At 42.0% G+C, this 21,649-nt stretch overlaps 1 long non-coding RNA gene and 1 pseudogene across 2 annotated transcripts in view; one reads left to right on the top strand and one right to left on the bottom strand.

The window, feature by feature from the left end:
- LOC309657865 overlaps positions 1-6,635 on the bottom strand; it is an 83,361-nt gene extending 76,726 nt beyond the window's left edge. Inside the window, exon 1 of the long non-coding RNA XR_014261932.1 lies at positions 5,870-6,635. This is a non-coding gene — a long non-coding RNA (uncharacterized lncRNA). The remainder of the gene's footprint in view (positions 1-5,869) is intronic.
- Positions 6,636-6,648: 13 nt separating this feature from the next.
- On the top strand, positions 6,649-18,045 carry LOC309657841 (GTP:AMP phosphotransferase AK3, mitochondrial pseudogene; annotated as a pseudogene). The gene has a single exon. The product of its transcript is annotated as a GTP:AMP phosphotransferase AK3, mitochondrial pseudogene (transcript).
- Positions 18,046-21,649: the final 3,604 nt, after the last annotated feature.

The following is a 21,649-nucleotide window of genomic DNA, read 5'->3' as shown; positions in this document are numbered from 1 at the left end:
AATTATTTGGCTTCTATTACATGTAGGAGTGTCTAATAAAACCAAAGAAAGCAGTATGACATGAGTCTTGGTGATAGGTCGCCAGAGAAGCAGAGGAGGGGGATTAAAATCCTGACTTCCCACCAAGTCTTTTCTGCTATCCTCTTTCAGGGATGTACACCTGCCTGCGCTTTCTCCGTGGAAAGACCATGTCTCCCTGGAGCCTGACCATGGCCCACCCGCACCGCTCAGTCAAGAGACGGGCCCCTCCTCTGGAAAATGGATTTCACCCAGCTCTCTGTCCCAGCTTGTCATTCAGTCAACCCCTGAACCTTTCCTGACTCTTACATGAAGACAGGATTGCCAGTGCCTTCCTAGGGTATCCTTCCCTTGAATGACTTCTGCAACTAAAATGTAATCCCCTCAAGTACTGCATGCTCTATTTCCTGCCTGAATCACCTTGTTCAACATCAGATTAGCTGAGTGCTTATGCAATAAATCTCTCCAGGTAACCAGATGAGGCACCAGGTGACAAGTGCCACGAAGAGGAGATATTTAAAGAGCAATGGGAGTGTTCAAGAAGCTGCCTATGCAATGTCCACTTTGACACTTGTTTGTTGGAGACAGGATTCAAGCTTCTGTCAGCATCACAGATATAAATAAGCTAGGCTGAGGCCAGAGGTTTGGACCTGAAACTGTCAGCTAACTAATCTTAAACAAAAGATATCTTAATGTCCATACTATGTCTCCCTTGCTCCAGGAAAGTATGCAAAGATCTATATTCATTTAGGGCAGAGTTTCCCCCCTTCAGTTCTATTCACGTTTGGGGCTTGATAATCCTTTGTTGTGGAAGGCTGTCCTGTGCAATGTAGGAAGTGTAGCTGCTACAGTTAGCAAATTTAAACACAGGGTTCCCAGTTAAATTTGAATTTCAGATAACCAGCAAGATTTTTTAGTATATGTACATCCCACGCAATATTAATAGCATCTCTGGCCTCTATCCATCGGAGACCAGCAGCATTACCACCGTCCATCCCCAAGTTGTGACAACCTAAAATATCACCAGACATTGTCAAATGTCCCTTGGGGGGCAAAACTGCCCCTGCTTGAGAACCACTAATTCAGGGTAACACATCAGAAGGCTACAGATCTGAACCTCTCTATCTTAGCTCCCAGAAATACTGTGTCTGGTAAAATATCAGTGAATGAATTAGCCATGTGAGACATTCCTCAGCACATCTTACCGAAGTAATCATTTTGAAAATGTTACTTATTCTGCTTTTTAATGTCCCTTGGGATCAGCTCCCTTTAGGTTTTCTTGTCAGATAGACTCCTGGCTCTCTTTCAGAATTAGCAGGCTCATTTTGATCAGATAATGTAAATTATGAAAACTACCATCTTTCCCTTTTTCCTTAACTGCTAGAAAGCTTAGAGATAAATGTAATGCTTAGTTACGGAAACCATCAAAGCTCATGTGGCTAAATATTTTCTTTTTTAAAACAAACATCTGCATAGCGGCTTTTATATACCACATATATTTTAAATGCTCTACGAATACTAGCTTCTTGAAATCATTCTTTCACTACAACAACCTTATGGATAAGTACTATTATTATCCTCCCTTTGCAGGTAATAATCTGAGGTCATTTCTTTTTCATATTTCTATGAATTATTTCCTCCTCCTCACCGTCCTTATTTTATAAGTAAGCCCCTTCAGATTCTGTTTAAAAGTCAATGGGGCAGGACTTCCCTGGTGGCGCAGTGGTTAAGAATCTGCCTGCCAATGCAGGGGACACGGGTTCGAGCCCTGGTCTGGGAAGATCCCACATGCCACGGAGCAACCAAGCCTGTGCACCACAACTACTGAGCCTGCGCTCTAGAGCCCGCGAGCCACAACTACTGAGCCCACGAGCCACAACTACTGAAGCCCACGCACCTAGAGTCCGTGCTCCGCAACAAGAGAAGCCACCACAATGAGAAGCCCGCGCACCACAACGAAGAGTAGCCCCCGCTAACCGCAACTAGAGAAAGCCCGCGCGCAGCAACGAAGACCAAATGCAGACAAAAATAAATAAATAAATTTATAAAAAAAAAAAAAAAGTCAATGGGGCAGAAGTTATTGTATTACACACCTCCACCACTGCAGGTCCTCTCAGCCTCCCATCTCTTGTTCCAAATACCACCATGGCTACCAGTTCCAACTACTTGCAGGTACACTTCTCAGAGCCCAGCCTCGTGCCCAGGCCACACCCCTCTCATCCTGGGCCTCCCTGTTCACACTGAGATGTGGGACACAAGGGATCTTGCCCCAGAGCCCAGAACTGTACAACCCATAGTTGCAGAGGAATGAACACCTCGTGGTCAAGGTGTTGCCAAACAGGAGATGGAAACTGGTAGATAAATTCATTCTCTTTTTTTTCACTCCAGAAAGACTGAGATGCAGCTTTTCAGAGGCTGTTTCTTTAAGACAGAGCAACCAGGAGTACTGGGTGGCAACCAGCTCAGTTACGCCTGCTCCAATTTCTCTCCCTCCTTCCCTGCCTCACTCCTGTGTCTCTCAGGTCTCTGGCCTCTGCTCCTTGGCACTGTACCTCCTTCTAACAAAGCAGCAGCAACATGTCATTGTCTGGCTCTGCTTTCTAAGGAATCAGACTAAGACACGTATACATAATTATAAACAAAATCACACTGAATGGAAGTTTACCTGGTTACTTCCATTAACTTCAGTCACTAATATTTCTTGTGGTTCAACTGGAATACAATTGTGGACCAACTATCCCTAGCAGGACTTTAAGGGCCTACACCATCATCTTTACAGCTGAGGATACCAAGACCCAGAGAGGGAAGGGGATTGTTCAAAATCACATTCCCTGTTAGTGGCATGGGAACACATTCCCTGTTAGTGAATACAGTACAAACATTTATTTAGTGCCCATGGTGTCAAATTTCCATATAAATGATTGTACTCTGTGCTCGAATATTGGGTAATTAGTATTATTGTCCTCAGTGTATGCACAAGAAACAGAGGGCCAGAAAAAGTGAAATGAAATGTTTAAGGTTACAAGTTTAGCAAATGGAAGAATCAGGTTTACACCAAGCCTCCAAACTCCACATATCTAGTTCTTTCCCCAGCTGTTTCCCAGAGGTGGGGATGTAGGCCCTGGCTGTCCTGGGAAATGGGTGGAAAACATGATGGACCTTGGAGGAAAACAGGCTTTCAACTCAAGTCCTAGCCCTGCCACTTAATAGCTTGGTGACCTTAAGTCACTTCATTTTTCTGAGCCTTGATTTTTAATTCCAAAAATGGAGATCATAACATCTACTCAGAGTGCGGCTGTGAAGAGGAAATGAGATAACATATGTAAATCTCCCACCGCAGTGCCTGTACACAGTAAGTGCTTCATAAATGTTGGCAAGTACCAGTTCTGTGGAATCAAAGATGGCTCCCAAACACAATATTAGCTTCTCTTTTGTAGGTGCTTATTAAGTGTCACACATGGTGCTAAGCATTTCCTATAGAAGAAGGAATCACTTCTAACCATCCCAGCCTCAATGAGGGAAGGAATCGATGAAGGGGAGTGTCTTTTAGTCAGTCATGTTCGCCCTCGTTGAACTTTGCCCTATCTGTGTAACAGTTTTAAAACAAATTTATAGCTTAGTTTTGTCCTAAGCAAGAACACTGTGAAGTATTAGGTTGGATGTGCTAGCTATATTTTTCTTATGCACATTAAAACATACATACTCTTCATTACAATTTAAAAGTGTTATTATTTAACATACTCAAGAAAAAATATGAGATAGAACAAGATTAGCAAAAGGTTGATCACTGTTGAAACTAGAGTACATGGGCCTACACCATTACGTCTCTAATTTTAGGTATCTGTGAAATTTTCATAATAAAATAGTTTTAAAAATAAAATAAAACACAATTATCAAACCTGGAGGTGGGGGAGGGGAATGTTCTTTCACAGAGACCTAAACTTATCTCACATTCTCCAGAGAAGCAACTGTCACACCTTGGGAAACACTGGCCCATAATACCCGTGAGAAGGTCATGGCACAGGAACAGACACTCAGGCTTCTTTCTATCTCATAGGCTGCATCCTCTGTGCTTAGAACAACTGGTCACACAGATAAATGCCTGATTAAAGTTTGTTGAGTCAACGAATGAATGATTAGTACTATAAAAACCGGCATAATCTGAAGAGCCCCTGTTGTTTTTCTTTTACTGCTATGCCATTTGGATTCCATTACTGTGAAAATATCTAGAAAGTTTCCATAAACTTCCACAATCACATCTGGTTGGCATTGGATGCTTTTTGCTAAATGAGATCAAATGTATTGTCTGATGTTACTTGGCTACTACTGGTTTATATATATTTGGTCAAAGAACCTCTTACCAGATGCTATTAAGAGTAAGTTTTATAACCCTTTGTCCCAAGTGGCTTGTTCAACATCAGTCTGGAAAAGGAGGAAGGGGCGAGGTAATCTCAGGAGCCAAAAGTGAGTCAGTGTGCTCTAGGTGTCTGACACTTACCAGCAGGCCAGCACCGACTGTGCCTGCTCTAAGCTGCTCTGGGACACATCCTCTCCCACTCACACCTACAGCCAAGTGAACCCTACCACACTCCACAGACACTCCTCTAAAATATTCTGTGATCAGAGTCTGGTACCAAATTAGATATCTCAGTTAAAGGTTGAATACACTAGAAGGTTAAATCTATCTAGTAGGATAGAAAGGCCTTGGCAGGATCACTTTTTGTGTATATAATTAGTTATCCTAAAAGACAGTCATAATGTACTGTTTTATTATGCAAAGGAGTTAGTATTTTGCAAAATACTGTTTCAAGTTATAACATGATTTTTTTTTCCTTTGCTGGAAGATATGAGCTAAATTTCTATTAAATATTCATATACCTTTTGAAACACCTTATGTATTCAGTGTTAACTCTTCAGAATATAGCAACAATAAAAGAGATTATATGACTAACTTAAAGATCTAAAAGAGCAAAAACTATTTTTTTTTTAAGTCTGAGAAATCAGAGCAGCAGTTCTACTTTGCTACCATAAAATACAAATACAGAAATTAGGTTTCCAATCCCAAAATCTTTTTTCTGTAAATAGCTTTTTCTCTTGCTCATAGAATGAGAACAAGCCATCACATCATTTTTATGGAACTTTTTCAGAAATGAAGTGGCTCAAGAATGGTTAGAGGGACTTCCCTGGGGGCGCAGTGGTTAAGAATCTGCCTGCCAATACAGGGGACACGGGTTCGAGCCCTGGTCCAGGAAGATCCCACATCCGCGGAGCAGCTAAGCCCATGTGGCACAACTACTAAGCCTGCGCTCTAGAGCCCGCAAGCCACAACTACTGAGCCCACGGGCCACAACTTCTGAAGCCTGTGCACCTAGAGCCCGTGCTCCGCAACAAGAGAAGCCACTGCAATGAGAAGCCTGCACACCGCAATGAAGAGTAGCCCCCGCTTGCCGCAACTAGAGAAAAGTCCGCATGCAGCAACGAAGACCCAACCCAACGCAGCCAAAATTAAATAAGTAAATAAATAAATTTATTTTTAAAAAATGGTTAGAGAAGGAAGCGGATGCAGGGTTGGAGGCTCAGCAGCCTCTAATTAGAGTAGCGCCACATGATGCACAGTCTGATGCTGTATTAAACCAGTGCACTTGTACCACCTGAGACAAAGCTGAGGATCTGTTTCACATCTTGTTGAGTAAACCAAACCCCAAGTATTTTTCCAGGGAAGTGATTAGAAGGTAATTGTCACTTTAAAAATTCTACATGGAAATAAAGTGCAAATGGTCCATAAACAAATGAAAAGATACTCAATCTCACTTATATTGTAGAAATTAAAATTAAAATAGTACTTTCTCACCTCTTTGTTGGTCTATTGACATAGCCTTCTAACTGCTCTCCTTCTTGCAGATGGAGCAATCATCTAAAAACAAAAATCAAGTCATGTCCTTCCACTGCTTGAAACCCAGCTTCCCAGTTCACTTAATAGTTATATTTAAACATAAATTACATCTTTCTTTAACCTAAATTGTATCATTCTGCAACTATTTGCATTTACAACGTCTTAGAAATCTTTTCATGGTAGCACATAGAGATCTGTCTTTTTAGCTGCTACATAATATTCCATAGTATGGCTAAGGTTCACTTAGCTATTCTCTAATTAATGAACAGTTAAATTGTTAACAATTTTTTGCTGTTATAAATAAGGCTGAAATGAACACCCTATAGCCTTCTTGTCACTTGAGAGTGTTTTTCTAAGGAAGATACTGAGAAGAAATTTTTTTAAAAAATGGCCACTGCCAAGTTGCCTTCCAAACCAGCTGTGGGGACACCCCACCAGCGGAATGTGAGAGACCTACTTACACGTTTGCCAACATTTGCTTCTAGATGGTCTGAACTGTTCCGCTGTCTAGTTCCGTGACTTGTATCATTCTTTAATTCCAGAAATTCTTGTCTTTAATTATCTCTTTAAGTACTGTATCCCTCCCTCCTCTCCTTTTCCTCCTGTGAAAGGTGGAACTTTAAATCTACACTTTGTTTCTTCATTTTCCTTTCGCACCTCCCACCTCTTCCGCCCTTCACACTGCACTGTGGGAGAATTCCTTGACTCAATCTTTCAACTCACGCATACGTACTTCTTCCGTAGCGTCCGTCCGTTTCCGCGTGGGTTACGCCCTCTCGCCCTCGGCGCTTCTTCGTGGCTCTGCCCCCGACGTCGGGCCGCCGCGACTGGGAGCGAGCGCGCAGGCGCAGCCGGCGTCCAACCAGGAGCCCAACCGTGGGCTTGGCCCTGGCCTCACTCAGCAGCCATGGGAGCGTAAAGGCAGCTCCTGCGCTCCGTGATCATAGGCGCCCCGGGCTCCGGCAAGCGCACCCTGGCGCTGCGCATCATCAGACACTTCCAGCTGAAGAAGTTCTCCAGCGGGAACGTGCTCCGAGACAACATGCTGAGGGACACAGAAATTGGTGTGCTGGCCAACATTTTCATGGCCCAGGGGAAGCTCATCCCAGACGACCTCATGACTCGGCTGATCCTCCAGGAGCTGAAAAATTTCACCCAGTATAACTGGCTGTTGTGTGGTTTCCCCAGGACACTTAACACAGGCTGAAACCCTGGATAGAGTTTATCAGGTACACCTGGTGATGAACCTGAACGTGCCCTTTGAAGTCATCCGGCAACGCCTCACGGCTCGCTGGATTCATCCAGCCAGTGGCCGCGGCTACAACCTCGAATTTAACCCTCCCAAAGCAGTCGACGTGGATGATGTGACTGGAGAGCCTCTCATTCAGCGTGTGGATGATAAACCAGAGACACTTATCAAGAGAATGAAGGTTTACGAAGACCAAACAAAACCGGTCCTGGAATATTACGAGAAAAAGGGAGTGTTGGAAACATTTTCTGGAACAGAAACCAATCAGATCTGGTCCTGTATGCATGCTTTCCTGCAAACAAAAGTCCCACAGAGACACCAAAAAACTCAATTACCCCATGAGGAAAAATCCTTGTGATTAGCAAGATGAGCAGAACTCTTCCTTTCTTCACATGGAGTTCCTTGTTCTAAGACCCCACCATGAATGAATTCTTTGAAAATTATATTAGTTTCACTTCTGTGGATTTTATTCGGGATATTAAGGATATGCCAAATGAGTCTAATACTAAGATTTGTCTTTTGGGGACTTCCTTGGTGGCGCAGTGGTTAAGAATCCGCCTGCCAATGCAGGGGACACGGGTTCGAGCCCTGGTCCGGGAAGATCCCACATGCCACGGAGTAACTAAGCCCATGCGCCACAACTACTGAGCCCAAGTGCCACAATTACTGAAGCCCACGAGCCTAGAGCCTGTGCTCCACAACAAGAGAAGCCACCGCAAGGAGAAGCCTGCACACCACAACGAAGAGTAGCCCCTGCCTGCGCAACTAGAGAAAGCCTGCACGCAGCAACGAAGACCCAACGCAGCCAAAAATAATTAATTAATAAAAAAAAGATTTGTCTTTTGAAATTGTCTAGTGTGTTTTATCCAGCTGTCTTCTATGAGTGTGCAATTCAGAAACATTAAAAATGTCTAAACTTTAAAAAATTCTTTTAGACCAAAAGTACAAGAGCAACTGGTAGTAATCTAATTTGTGTTCAGTAAGAATAAGTGACTGGTAAGGTTTCATATTTTTCTGGAAAAGTAAAAAATTAACATTATACTAATTTGCAGAAAGTATTTCATCAGAAGCTTTTGTGTAGCCAGATACCAAAAAAGACATTTCTAGCACAGGGGATGTGGTTTTGTGAGATGCTACCTCTATAAAATTCCGGATAAAAATAACTGGATTTACCAGTCCACTGCAGAATGCGAGTTTACTGTTGTCTTTAAGAAACCTATAAGCAGGCCGTATGAGCTATATTACTTTTGTTGTTAAACATACCTTCAGTTTACTCAGAATTTTCAATTTGCTATAAAAAAAATTTAGGAAAGTATTACTTTGATATGATTTGTTTTCTTTTGAAAATACGTGTTCACTGAGGGATATAACATGTTAGAAATTGACATTGTAAGTTCTTGTACAAGCACCAAAATTGAATGAATTTTCTTTAATGGAAAATGTAATTGACGTCTTATGTTTTCAGATGTTACTCAGGTTAAGAAACGTGTTTTAGGGGACTTCCCTGGCGGTGCAGTGGTTAACACTGTGCGCTTCCACTGCTGGGGGCATTGGTTCAATCCCTGGTTGGGGAACTAAGATCCCACATCCCACATCCCATGCGGCCAAAAAAAAAAAAGTGTGTTTTAGGATCTACTTGCCAGTTCTCTTTTTGATCGATATGCCTTGGTGAGTAACAAAGTATTTTAAAAAGAAGAATGAATAGAAGAAAACTTGTGATACTGCATAAAATAAAATACTGTATCATTAGGAAATAGAAATAGATCAAGCATGCCTGGTGGGAAATTTCCTTGACAGAAATAACCATCATAATTAGTAAACGGATGTGGCAATAGAAAGGCTTTATATGACAGGACCAGGAAAGTAACTGAATTTGCTGAAGGTGGAGTTCTTTATTCCTGATCAAAGAAGTTGATACCTGCTGGCGTTCGCTGACATCCTATCTTAAGGGGAAAAAATCTTGCCAGTGTGTGTAATCTGAGAATGAGTGCTTATGTACTGTGCCCTGGAGTAGTGGGGCAGTATGAGAAATGGAGGAGAAACCAGACTATAACTTAAATGATATATTTATTTTTATTTTAGTTGGTGCTAAATCAAATGAAACAAGTCCTTGTACAAGCTATTACTGCCTTTGAAAAATTCAGCCCATCTTACTCCAGGCACTTAAAATGCAAATACCAGCAAGTGTTTCTTATGTATTTGAGGGGAAAACTTATTTTTCTTTCTTTTGATTTAATTTTTCATTCATTGTCAATTTTTCAAAATGGACCAAGCCTTTTAAAAATTACAGAAAACATTTCATTCTTTAAAATACTTTCTATAATGTCTTATTTGAATATTGTTATATGCTTTCCAAAAAGTAAACTACTAAACTTATGAACTATCACTAGTCACTAGGTTATAAGACATCATTAGTCTTTACTATAATAAAATTAAATTTCAGGAAAAATATCAGTTTCATCTGCTTATTCAGTTTTTTATTATAAGGACTAAATTTTAATCTCCATGACCTCCAGTTGATTTATTTGTGACTGCTCTATCCTCACACATCTATCAGAAAAATCTACTTATGCTTATTCTTAATTCCTGCTTTGCTTGCTCTATCATTTATCTTGCTTGAGTGTTGTTAGTTCATCCATCTTGTTGAGTTTGTAATCTTTTGTAGTGTTGGTCTTCTTCATATGTGTGGTGATCTTGTCTCTGTAATCTGTATGGTTGAGATTCTCCATTAAATTGCATTGTCTGTCAATGAGTAGTCATCTTCTTGGGGAGATTGCTGGTCTAAATTGTCCTCTGGCCTTTTCTCAGGGACAGTGAAGAAGGAAAAGCCACTGGGAGAGATTTCTCTGGGGTGTTCAGGTCTGGTGCCCAATTCCCCGCCTCATGACACAGAGCCATATCTGTCTCATCTGGGCTCCCTGGCCATGACTCCTACCTGGAGGCTGACACTTTGTCACTGCTGTTTGGCTCAAGAGCAGATGGAAAGGCATCAGTAGAGGATGAACTGATGGTCCCTCCTGCAGCAGTGCCCCAAGGACCGAAGTGTTGATTGTCCTTGTTACCCTCCTGCTTCGGGTGTCTGCCACCTTTGGGGATGGAGTATTGGTGCTCCTTCACCTTTTTGGCACTAGTCTTCTGTACACATTTTAGATTGGGCTCTGTGTTTTTGCATCAAGCCAGTGTACATCCCATACTTTAGGATTTATCCTGGTTTCTGGTTCACTGAAAGTTTCACTTCTTACTTAGGATCATCAGTTAAGGCCCTTGCTGCAGGAATGAAGATGCTGGACGATATACTTAGTCCACCACCCTGAAATGGAACCACATTTCCTTGTCCACCCTCAAAATTCATGAGTCATCAGGCCTAGAGCTATGGCTTTCAACTCTGAGTGCACATTAGAATCAGCTGGGAGCTTTAAGACAGAACGTGGACATCCTGGATATTTTTATTTGGTTATCATGGGTGGAGGCCATGGTTATTGCTATGTTTGTTGTATTTTCAAAGCTCCCTGGCTTTTGTAAACCACTACCTTAAAGCAGCAGAGCTGACTTCCTCTGAGAGGGCCAGCCTTCTAAACAGTTTTCAACAGAGACTCAGAACCACCTGGCAGTCTCACCAGCTGGAACATTCATCACAAAAGGCTCTGCCCTCCTTGTCGTATTTTTTTTCTCCCACACATGGAAATATTTAAGCAATGGATATTTTATTATTATTTTATCATTAGTCATCACCATGGATAACTAACACTTTTCATTTTACCTGTGTTGTTTATCAAATGCCACATCAAATGTCACTCTAGTTACTGATTTTTGGAAGCTTGCTTACATAAATATCTTTTCCTGCGTGGCCAGTGGGTCGAGCTCTGATATCTCTATTGTATTTAAACTCAGCTGGTGATGCTCATTTTTCAAGTATGCAGGTTGTGAAACCAACTTGCAATGAAATCATGATATATTTGTTTGATGTTTTCTAGTCTACAATAGCTTTTGTTTAGTTCTAACTAAAAATTTGGGAAAAAGCCAATTAAATGGATTCTGAAGATGAAGTAACCCAAAACACAATGCATTTCTCTAAAAAACAGCTAAATTTTCTATTAGTAATTGACATAAACTTACATAAACTGAAATGGGAACATGTTTATGTGCAATTGTGGGATGTCGTTATTCTCCAATTAGGCCTATGATCATGGTCTTGTGAGATCCTTGCACATTTTTGGTGGTTGATCATCTAGACAGCTTTACAGTGATGCCTTCTCCAGCAAAGAATAGGAAAACACCAGGTATGCAGAATGAAATGAGTTTGAATAGAGTGCAGGTGGGGAGTAGGTATTAGGAAGAAGAAAAGATGGGGGATGTGTATAAGAGAACTTTGAATATTATGACACAGTAGGACTACTCTCCTTTCAGCAAGCTGAGGAAATCTTCATAATGTCAGGAGATTGGAAAAAAAAAATTCAAAATTGGTGGTGGTGGTGGAGGACTCCAAAGGGGTTAGGATTACTTATAGGTAATGAGAATGTGTGTTTAGTAAAGAGGAGGTCAGGCCATGTGGATACAGAATTTGGCTACTGTCAAACTGTAAGGCTTTGGGAATTTATCAGATATCCCACTGAGCCACTGTTGCATGGATGGCAAAAACCCACCCAATTATGATTATGGGTAAGAGAAGAAGTCATGGGGTGAAAGAAACGAGGAGGAAGTAAAGTTAGATGTTGACTGGAAAGACGCTGGGAGGAGAATGGGAAATTGTCACTTGGCGGGACATCGAATTGGAGGGTGGAATAAATTAGAAGAAAATCTTTAGAACTAAGTAAGAAATTAGAAAATATTGGCAAGAGAATTGACAGAATTGTGATAGGAAAAAAAAGAACAGACCCACACTCAGAGGGAACGAGCTGTAGTTCTGCCTTCTCAATATTTTTTTTCTCCTTATAAAAAAAGAAAAACAATGTCTACTATATCCCTTGAGCACTGGGACATTGATAAGAACCATTAACTCAGGTAAGTAAAGAGGTCCAGGTAAATTACTTTGAAGCAAATGAAGTCTTAATGGGGTTTTCATCTAGCAAGAATAGGACTCACTTCCTGGATTACCATTTGGAATGGCCATTTCATGGGGCTCTAACAGGTGGAAACGTTGCATGCAATATGTCTCCAAATATGATCATTTCAGAAATCATTTGAGAACTGGTGTAAAGCTTTAGCAAGTTTAACAATCCTAGAATCTTCCTTTACTTAGTCTCCATGATATTGCTCTCACAAGTTAACAAATTTAAGCAATAAGGCAATCAGATGACGTATCTGTATGTACTGGGAGCTTGGGCTCAGAGGTAGCCTTTACAAGTGATGACAAGGTGAGATTCAGGCTGTATATAACTACCATCTGACAGCAAAGTTTTCAACTATATTGTAGTTTGTTAGTAGCTCTCTTGTTACTTAAAATGTCTTCCCAAAATGCAGTAGGGAGGGACCCTCAGGACCTGAAATCTTACCTGGAAGCTGTAGTGACTCCTGAGTCCCAAAGAGATGCCATGGGTCAGCCAATGCTGCTCCCACAGCTGTGGGCACCAGGGGAGGGAAAATGTCAAGTTCTCAAAAAACAAACTAAAACAAAATATAATTTAAAAAACAAATTAACACAAACAAAAATAACAACAAATAAAGCAGCAACACATAAGAAAAATGTGAGTCCCTTTCAGGGACACTGTCCTGTTTGGATGACTTTCTGCTTCTGGACTCTTGCTGGATATGCTATTGTCTTTGCCTTAAGCAGAGTTTGCCTTAAATCATGATTTGCAGTGTCAAGAAAGTACAAAAGCCCTCCTATTGTCCACAGGGCCTTCCTCTTCTGATGATGGTCACTAAAAGGGGGACACATTCTTCTAATATTTCACAGTTAACAGTAAGGCTTAGAATCATCTCGGAAGCCTTAACACAGTGACTAATACTTATTCTAGGATAAAAATGAGGGATATAAGAGGGCAGAGAGAGTGATGGTTGCCTACAGCATGGATGGTGGTGATATGGGATGTGAAAGCTAAGAGCGAGGTCAAGAAAATGGTACAGAAAGGGAAGTTGAAGGATAACCTTCTGCCACATATCTGCCTAGGGCAAGGCTGGGTGGAAAGCAAGTATTTTTGTTAGTCCAGCAAACCTTCCTCCTCGCCCCCTACAGAGTGATCTCTAAAAGTTTTCTCTGACACAACAGGCACCTGCCACATGTAATCCTTGGAAATTCCTAGCTTTTCTTGCACCAGTATTTGCAATGTTTCTAAACAACTACTTCCCCTCCTCCTTGCACTGCAGAAAAGGTGTCCATTCCGTGCCCTGATGCATTACAGCTGCAGATTGCCTGGAGTTTGCTCATCACCACATGGCCTTTTCAAATCAGAAGGCGCCTTTCCTCAGGTCTCACGTGTGACTGCTGATAGTCATGTGATGACCCTTTCAATGATCTAACATGGAACAGCCAGCTGAGCAGGAAGGGCCATGGGTAGCCTTAGAACTCAGCCGATTGTCCTGTATCAGCCTGAGCTATTGGTTAAACGTTCACATGACCAACATGAGAACATGTTCATACAAGAGCAGGGGAGGGTTCCTCATCTCCAAACACATGTTCTAAAAGTGTGAAAATCCCTAGCGTGCCTGTCTTAAGCTCCATTGGTGAGCTTGTGCATTCTTAGGGAACCACACACTGTAGGGTTTATTAGGAAAGCCCAGCCACAAGTATGCGCCTGCCTCACGTCCAGACATTTGGTAAAATCCACTTGCTCCCACCTCCCTAAAGACACAGCACGCAGCTGTATGTGGGGATCACCAGGGCCGAGCTGAACCAGTCAGCTCAGTGGGTTTGCATGCTCAATCCGACCCTTACAACAGCCAAAAGGAGCCTCATCAAGCCTTTGTATGAGGGGTCGCACTGTCCCTGGGAATAAACTCGATGAGTCCTGTTGTCTTTGAACTGCCCCGCCCACACTCAACACCTATTTTAGACAGCACATGACTGACTCACAGAAGAGAGCAAAGTACTGCACGATGGCTTTAAAGCATGCTGCACACCCACTTCCTTGGGCAACAGCCCCAAAACACCCAGGTCTCTGAGTGCCGACCGTGAGGACCCTTTCCTCTCCTGGCATCTATACACAGACCCAGTGAGTGAGGTCACCAAAATTCCGCAAAAAACAAGCAAATATCTAAAACTATCTCCCGAACATACAAGTTGACAACTTGAGTGAGAAGGTAGGAGCAAAAAGTCATTTATAGCTTGATGTCTCCATGACATAGTTAGCTACGCCCAGGTGCTGGGGTGGGGTGAAGCCTGAAAGAATCTATGTTAACAGGGGTTCGGAGGCCGCCGAGGAGGTGTGTGGAGGACCTTTTTAGAGGGGCCAATGGCTCCAGGTGAAGGTATGGAAATGAAGTGCCATACACTCCAGTTCCCTTCCCCATGGCATCTTGCCTCTGCTAGGTTAATGCTCAGAAGTTGTTTTACCGAAAGCTCGTTTGGCAGCTGGGTCTGAAACCCACTCAACTTTGCTCAGATAAGTTGTGTATTGTGTGAGGGTAGCAGGGAGAAGAGAGAGTGCTCACTCTATGTATGAAAAAGTCTTGGGAATTCAGGATAACTAATAAATGAGACCTCAGAAGGGACAGGAACTGGGATCCCTGAGAAACCCTCCACGGCCAGAGCTGAGCTCCCTTACTTAGCACAGGGGTCACAGGCTCCAAAGCCTATGGGGGTCCACACACACGAATCAGTGGGTCTAAAACAGAAAAGTGCTCGTCACTCAGGCTCAGGGTCCCCAGTGCAGCAAGTGGTCGCCCTGGTGCCTCAGCTTACGTTCCATGCATCTGTTTCCTTACGTTCCTCCAGCATGTTGGCAGTTCTAGCTATGTCTCCGATTTCAGAAAGAGTCACTCAGTTGGTTCCTGGCTTGGTTAGGGGCCATTCCTGGTCCAGTCCCATGGTGGGTAGGATGGCCCTTTCCAGTAGCTGTAGGTGAGGAAGTATGTGTGGCAGGTCAACTGGGTTACCTCTGTTGACATTTCCAGATCTTGCTTCCTCTTTGGGTCATGTTCTGGAACTGAGAAGGAGGCACAGGGTTTGTCTAACCTGGACTTTCTGAACCGTCCTCAGTAAAAGGAATGAGGAATGACCAGAGGCTCTGTGAAAACTTCCCAGCGTGCTCAGAGGGGGACTCAACTGACAGGTCTGTAGCTGGCGCTTCTCCCCCGGGCAATCACCTGCGCTGTTCCTGCAGCCAAAATTGACTCCTTTCTCTTCTTTCTTCACATTTCCAAACTATACCACTCCTCCTTACTAGTAATGTTTGTTTGGAAAGAGGTCTATGCCTGATGGCCTTTCCTGTAGGAAGAGTTCCAGAATATTCTCTCCCCAGTAAGAAAAACAATTGGCAGGTGAGCTACTTGTCTTCACCTAGTTCTCATGTTCCGACATGGTGAAAAGGGCTGGCAGTGCTGCATTTTTCTCTGCTTGCTTGGTTCAACCACATCATTTGCCTTCTGATCCAGCATTTTCCAAGTCTCTGTAGACTCCACTCAATCTGTGTATTAAGAAAGGCAACATTTCTCAGTCTTACAAAGATTTATTTTCAAACATGCCATTTCTGGAAGGTGGCACCAATGTTCTTTACTGCTTTTTCTACCCACCCACAGCAGAGCAGAGAAGAGCCCCCTGATTTGGGGGCAGAACTCCTGAGTATGAGTCCAGCTCTCCCTTTGTTCACTGCTTTGGAAGTCTTTAATTAGAGGCAATAATGGAACAATGGCAAAAATAAAACAGGCTGACTCCTTAGGATTAGGGGAGGAATTATAAAGCCCCTAGGAAAAGTTTTCTAATATTCTACCTTTCTGAGGAAAATCCTAGACCAGGTATTCATCCAGGCTTGGAGAATACCTCGAAGAACACATTTATGTTTTCTAGTCCCAATCTGTTTTCAACCCCAATACTTGGGAAAACTACAAGACACCCAAAAACTCTAGAGTAAGCCCCAAAGCCTTGGTTGTAGTCTGGGAGCCTGTGATCTCTATCATTTCCAAGAAGGATCATATACTGGGGGTACATTGGTAGTCCCCCTTCTCCCTTTCATTTACTACCGAAAAAAAACTTGAAGCTAGGCAGTCTATGCCAGTGTAGGGGGTTTTTAATTGCCTGTCATCTATCTCCTCCTGCCTCTGATAGATAACAACACACTAATTTTCCCTTGAAATTCCCCTCCCATTCCCCAGTCTGGTGTGACTGGCTCCAGGCCTGGGTACCAGGTCTGGACCTAGAAGATAACAGGGGCAGTGATTGGTTCAGAGATGGGCATGTGTCCCAAACTGAGCAGTGAAAATCAGCCCTGACATTGTTAGAAATACAGAGAAAAAGGTATTCGACCCCAGGATTGCTAAACTGGTAGATGGAACCCTTTGGTAACCCTTTGCCAACATGTAGGGAATGCCTGACTGTGCATGAAACTAACACAGAGGAAAGCAGGGCTGAGGGAAAGAGGCAGTGACAAAAGTCCTTCACGTACTGTTGAGAGCCCTGGATCTAACTGTGCCTGAAATCACCCACCAAACATTCAGGCATGGATTTCAAAACCAAAATGGTTGGGACCAATACACCTGGTCTAGTGACAAATTCCTAGACCCCTCATTTCCCCCATGCTCCTCCCTTCATCTCTCAGACTTTATCAACTCATATTAATCTATGTGAGAATCCATCCCTGAAGCAACCGTGGAACTTGCCATTCTTTAGACATGAGTTTTCTTGATCATCCTACGGTAATCCTTTCTGGTTCACGGGGTTGCCAAGGTTCAGATTTTATCATTAAAGTATGTGGTCAGGAACTAACCTGACCACATATATAACCTGACCATATATAACTAAAATTATATATATATACATATATAACTTCTACCATTTCCCGTAGAAATATCTGTTCTAAAATTGAAAACACCAATTGTGCGGCTCTTGTGGGCTTCACAGGGCCTTGAGATCCCTTGGAAACAAATGTCACCTCTTCTGCCAGCTGCCTCGTGGCACATGGCTGTCTTGCTGCTGTCTTCCTGCTGTGTTCCCATCCTGCTCTCGTAAGCAGAGCTCTGATGCTACGGGAAAATGTCAAAATAAACCTTTGCCTTCATTTGAAGCCTAAGTAAATAAACTCCTGGACATGTGCCAACTCCTATCTGAGCACATGTGACCTCATTCATCTGCAACAAACAAACAACCTGGTGAAATCCACTTGGAGGCCACTGAGAGTTCCCAGGACTGTGTGCTCAGTATCTGTGTCTGTCCCGGCACTGGTGGACAGAATCCCTAGCTAGCTCAGCCATTCCTGGGGAGATGCTTTCCTGTGTTCTGGTCTCCCCGATCCTCTGCATGCGCCTTGGGAAGACCAGGCCCTTGGTCAGTAATATTACATATTTATGGAAGGAGGAGAGCGGGGGAAGGAGAGGAGGGTGAGGAGTGGGAGTAAAAGAGAGAGGGCGAAAGAGGGAGAGAAGGACAGTGTCAGGGAGATGGGAGGGGGACAATAATACCTTTATTGTAACCATTTAAATTAGTACAGACTGAAATCAGTCTATACCTTAAATATTAGGATAATGATACTGAAGGAAATTTAATGAGTCAAACTCTTTGTGCTATTAATTTATAAAATTAGGCTTGGAGAGAATGTGTGCTATTAGAAGTAATTCTTTTATTAATATAAAGAAAGACTGTAGAGAGAAAATTCAATCTGTACAAAAATATATACAGTGACAAATAAAAGCCTCTCCCCACACCAACTCCCTGGCCCTCTCTTCCTTCAGTTAGCAGATTTTTATTTCCTTCTAGGTGAAAAAAATATATACATATATATATATATATATATATATATATATATATATATATATATATATATGGCTATACATATACCATATATAAAAATTATATATATACATATATAACTTATACCATATATATGTATATATGTATACAGATACATATATACATAATATATGTATATATAATTTTTATATATGGTATATAATTCATTTTTTCAATTCAATTTATATATATAATTCATATATATGGTACAATAAAATATAGTAAATAGATAAAACATACGTATAATTATATAAGATCATATATAATTTATATATGGTATAATAAAATATAGTAATTAAATATATAATAATATAATTTATATTTATATAATTTACACAAGAGATCAAACTACACATGCTTCTTTGTAACTTACTCATTTTCACTGAATGATAAGAACTGAGGCTCTTTCACAGCAACACAGATCTCACTGTTCGACTGGCTCCCTGATACCCACTAAAGGCTTGTCTGTGTAACCAGTGCCCATGCATGGATGCTTAGGTTGCTTGTAGTGTTTGCTCTTTGCTCTTGCAAACAATACTATATCTTCGTGCATATCTACAGGGTGAAATCCTGACTGGAATTGCTGAAAAAACAACTCTATACACTTTTATTTTTGACTAATGTTTTATTTATTAACAATAAACAATCTGTTACTTGTATTAATTAGCATTTAGGCTCTTTGCATCTAATTAAAATTCTAGAGTAATTTTGGCTTAACCACATGAAAGTATATTTTCACTTTGAAAAATAAGTCCAGAGACAGGCAGTTCAGAGAGTCATCAGTGACCTAGGCTCCTTCTTTCTCTCTGCTCTGCCACACTGGGTATGTGACTTCCACTTTCAGTGGTCCAGCATAGTTACTGGAGCTCTACACCTCACACCTGCATTCCAGGCAGCAAGAAAAAGAGAGGGAAGAAAAGAGGGACACACCTCCTAGATGAGTCAGCTCCCTTTAAAGAGCCTTCCAGAAAGTTCCGCATAACGTTTCTTTTTTTTCTTTGTTAATTGGGGTATAGTTGCTTTACAGTGTTGTGTTACTTTTCCTGGACCTCCCTCCCGCTGCCCCCCATCCCCCCCATCTAGGTGACCACAGAGCACCGAGCTGAGCTCCCTGCGCTATACAGCAGGTTCCCACTAGCTCTCTGTTTTACACATCCACATAACATTTCTGCTTACATCTCATGGACCAGAACTAAATCACATGGCCACACCTTATAACAAGGAGGCTGGGAAATGTTTAGGCAGCAATGAAGCCTGCCAAACAATTAGGGTTCAGCTTCTAAGGAAGGAAAAGAGAAAGGGGGCAACTAGCTTCTCCCACACATCATTACTCATCTTGATAAATTCCAAAATGCTTCTTCTTTTCAACTTTTAGCAGAAAGAGCTGGATACATACATTTAAAACAAACAAAAAAGCTCCTCTACAACTCCCACCTTCTTGTGGCTCTGTTTCATCTCTCTATTAAAGTGGGCATTTGGATGTCTTCATCCTAGAGCAACAGCATTGTTCATCCATACAAGCAGAGCAGACATGTAGCTCTGAGAAGTTTCTGGCACATGGCACTAGCAGCTGTCATCACAAGGAAGGCCTTGGCTCCGTGAATAACGAGTCCCCATGAACCCATCATCCAGCTCTAACAAAATTCAACTCAGAGACAATCTCTTTTCAGCTAATTCCTTCCCACTCCCCCATATTTTTTGGAGAAAACTCCAGTCATATGATTTCATCTATAAATATCTCAGCATATATCTCTAAAAGATACAGACTCTTAAAAAAATACCACAATGCCATTATCACATGTAAAAATAACAACTCCTTAATACAAAAAGTCAGTGTTCAACTTTCCAAGTCTCATAATTAACAATTTGCTTGAACAAAGAATCCAAGTAAGGCCCCTGTATTGCAACTGGTAAATATGTTTGTCTCTTTTATTTATTTATTTATTCATTTTAACATCTTTATTGGCGTATAATTGCTTTACAATGGTATGTTAGTTTCTGCTTTATAACAAAGTGAATCAGCTATACGTATACATATATCCCCATATCTCCTCCCTCTTGCGTCTCCCTCCCTCCTACCCTCCCTATCCCATCTCTCTAGGTGGTCACAAACACCGAGCTGATCTCCCTGTGCTATGCGGCTGCTTCCCACTAGCTATCTATTTTTAAGTCTCTTTTAATTTGGAGGTTTCCAGCATAGTTACTGGAGCTCTCCATCTCTTGTTTTCTCACAATTAAAATAAACTTAGTATGAAAAATGTAAAACACATATAAAAGCCTGTAGGCATTTCAGTTAGCAGCCGGTGGTCTAACTAGTACTCAAATCTGTCACCTTTTCTGCATCCCCAGCCCCCATCTCCCACCCCAGCCACCCACCCTGGTCAAGGCCACCATCATCTCTTCCTGGACCACTGCGATGGCCTCGCAATGGGCATTCCCAGGCACCCATCCGTCTTCCACCGGGCACAAATTTGGTCTTGCACCCCTCTGCTTAAATAGAGTAAAATAATAAGATCACTCACAAAAAACGTATGATATTTTTTTCTTGCGTTGTTCAAAAACTTGTCTCTGAAAGCAGTTTCCAAGATGTGTCCTCCAAAAATGTTGGGTGCTTGCCTGAATATACAATATCAGATATCAAGTGGTGCAACTGTTCAGACAGAATCGCTCTGGGCCTTGGTGCGTGCACTCTCTTTGCTAACCCTAGGGCTTCAGGAATGTCCTGGGGCTCATTAAAGTCCAGTTTCCTGGTTCACATTCTCTATTCTTTCCTGCTGTCAGATAGCCCTTTCCTGATTTGGTTTCTGCCTTCTGGATTTTTCCCTGCCCGCATGCCTCAGTGTCCCTGCTTTCAGCCTGCCTTGGTTGCTAGTTTTTAACCTCTGTCCCTAGATCCCAGCTTGGCTCTCCCCTTCCTAGCTTTGGACCTACACCGCTTCAAAACTGTCATTTCCGATAGGCGATACACACCTACTCCACCAACACACACACACACACACACACACACACACACACACCCATCACCACCAGCAAAGACATGAGTTCAAATAACTTCTCCTTAATTGGCCACATTATCACCACACCTCGTATTTCCTTCTGTCTTGAAGGAATTAATCGCGTAGTGAGGCAGTGAAATGGATAAATGCATTCATGATAGCAACACCCCTCCCCACGACCTGAATATAATAACAAATGTCCAGTCCAACATGGGGATCTGGTATTTATTTGGCTAACAGAGGTTTCCCAGGATGTTGAATGATCATAATTTACTGTATAATATATTATATATAATGTGCATCCAAACATAAGTTTAGGTGGGTGGCAAAGATGAAATCATACAGTCTTGTTTCGGCAGACTTACTGGATAAATCATACTTCTAAAATCCTGGGGTTGAATCAGTGCAGTAGCCAAAGGAGGGATGACAACAGAGGAACAGAGTTACTTTTCAAGTTTGTTCACGCTCTGCTTTCTTCCTCTGCTCTGCTCCCAAATGTTCTTGGCGTATCTGTACAAAATGATCTCCTAAAATAATTTTCCCTCTAGCAGCCTCTGTGTCTGCTCCCTTCAATGGAGTAAACGAATATCTTCTCAGTGGCTACCCTTTAGCTG

The sequence above is a fragment of the Balaenoptera physalus genome (genome assembly GCF_965194825.1).
Source record: "Balaenoptera physalus genome assembly, chromosome: 3".
Taxonomy (NCBI): Eukaryota; Metazoa; Chordata; class Mammalia; order Artiodactyla; family Balaenopteridae; genus Balaenoptera; species Balaenoptera physalus.
Note: the sequence above shows the minus strand (reverse complement) of the source record. Positions and strands in the feature narration are given on the sequence as shown.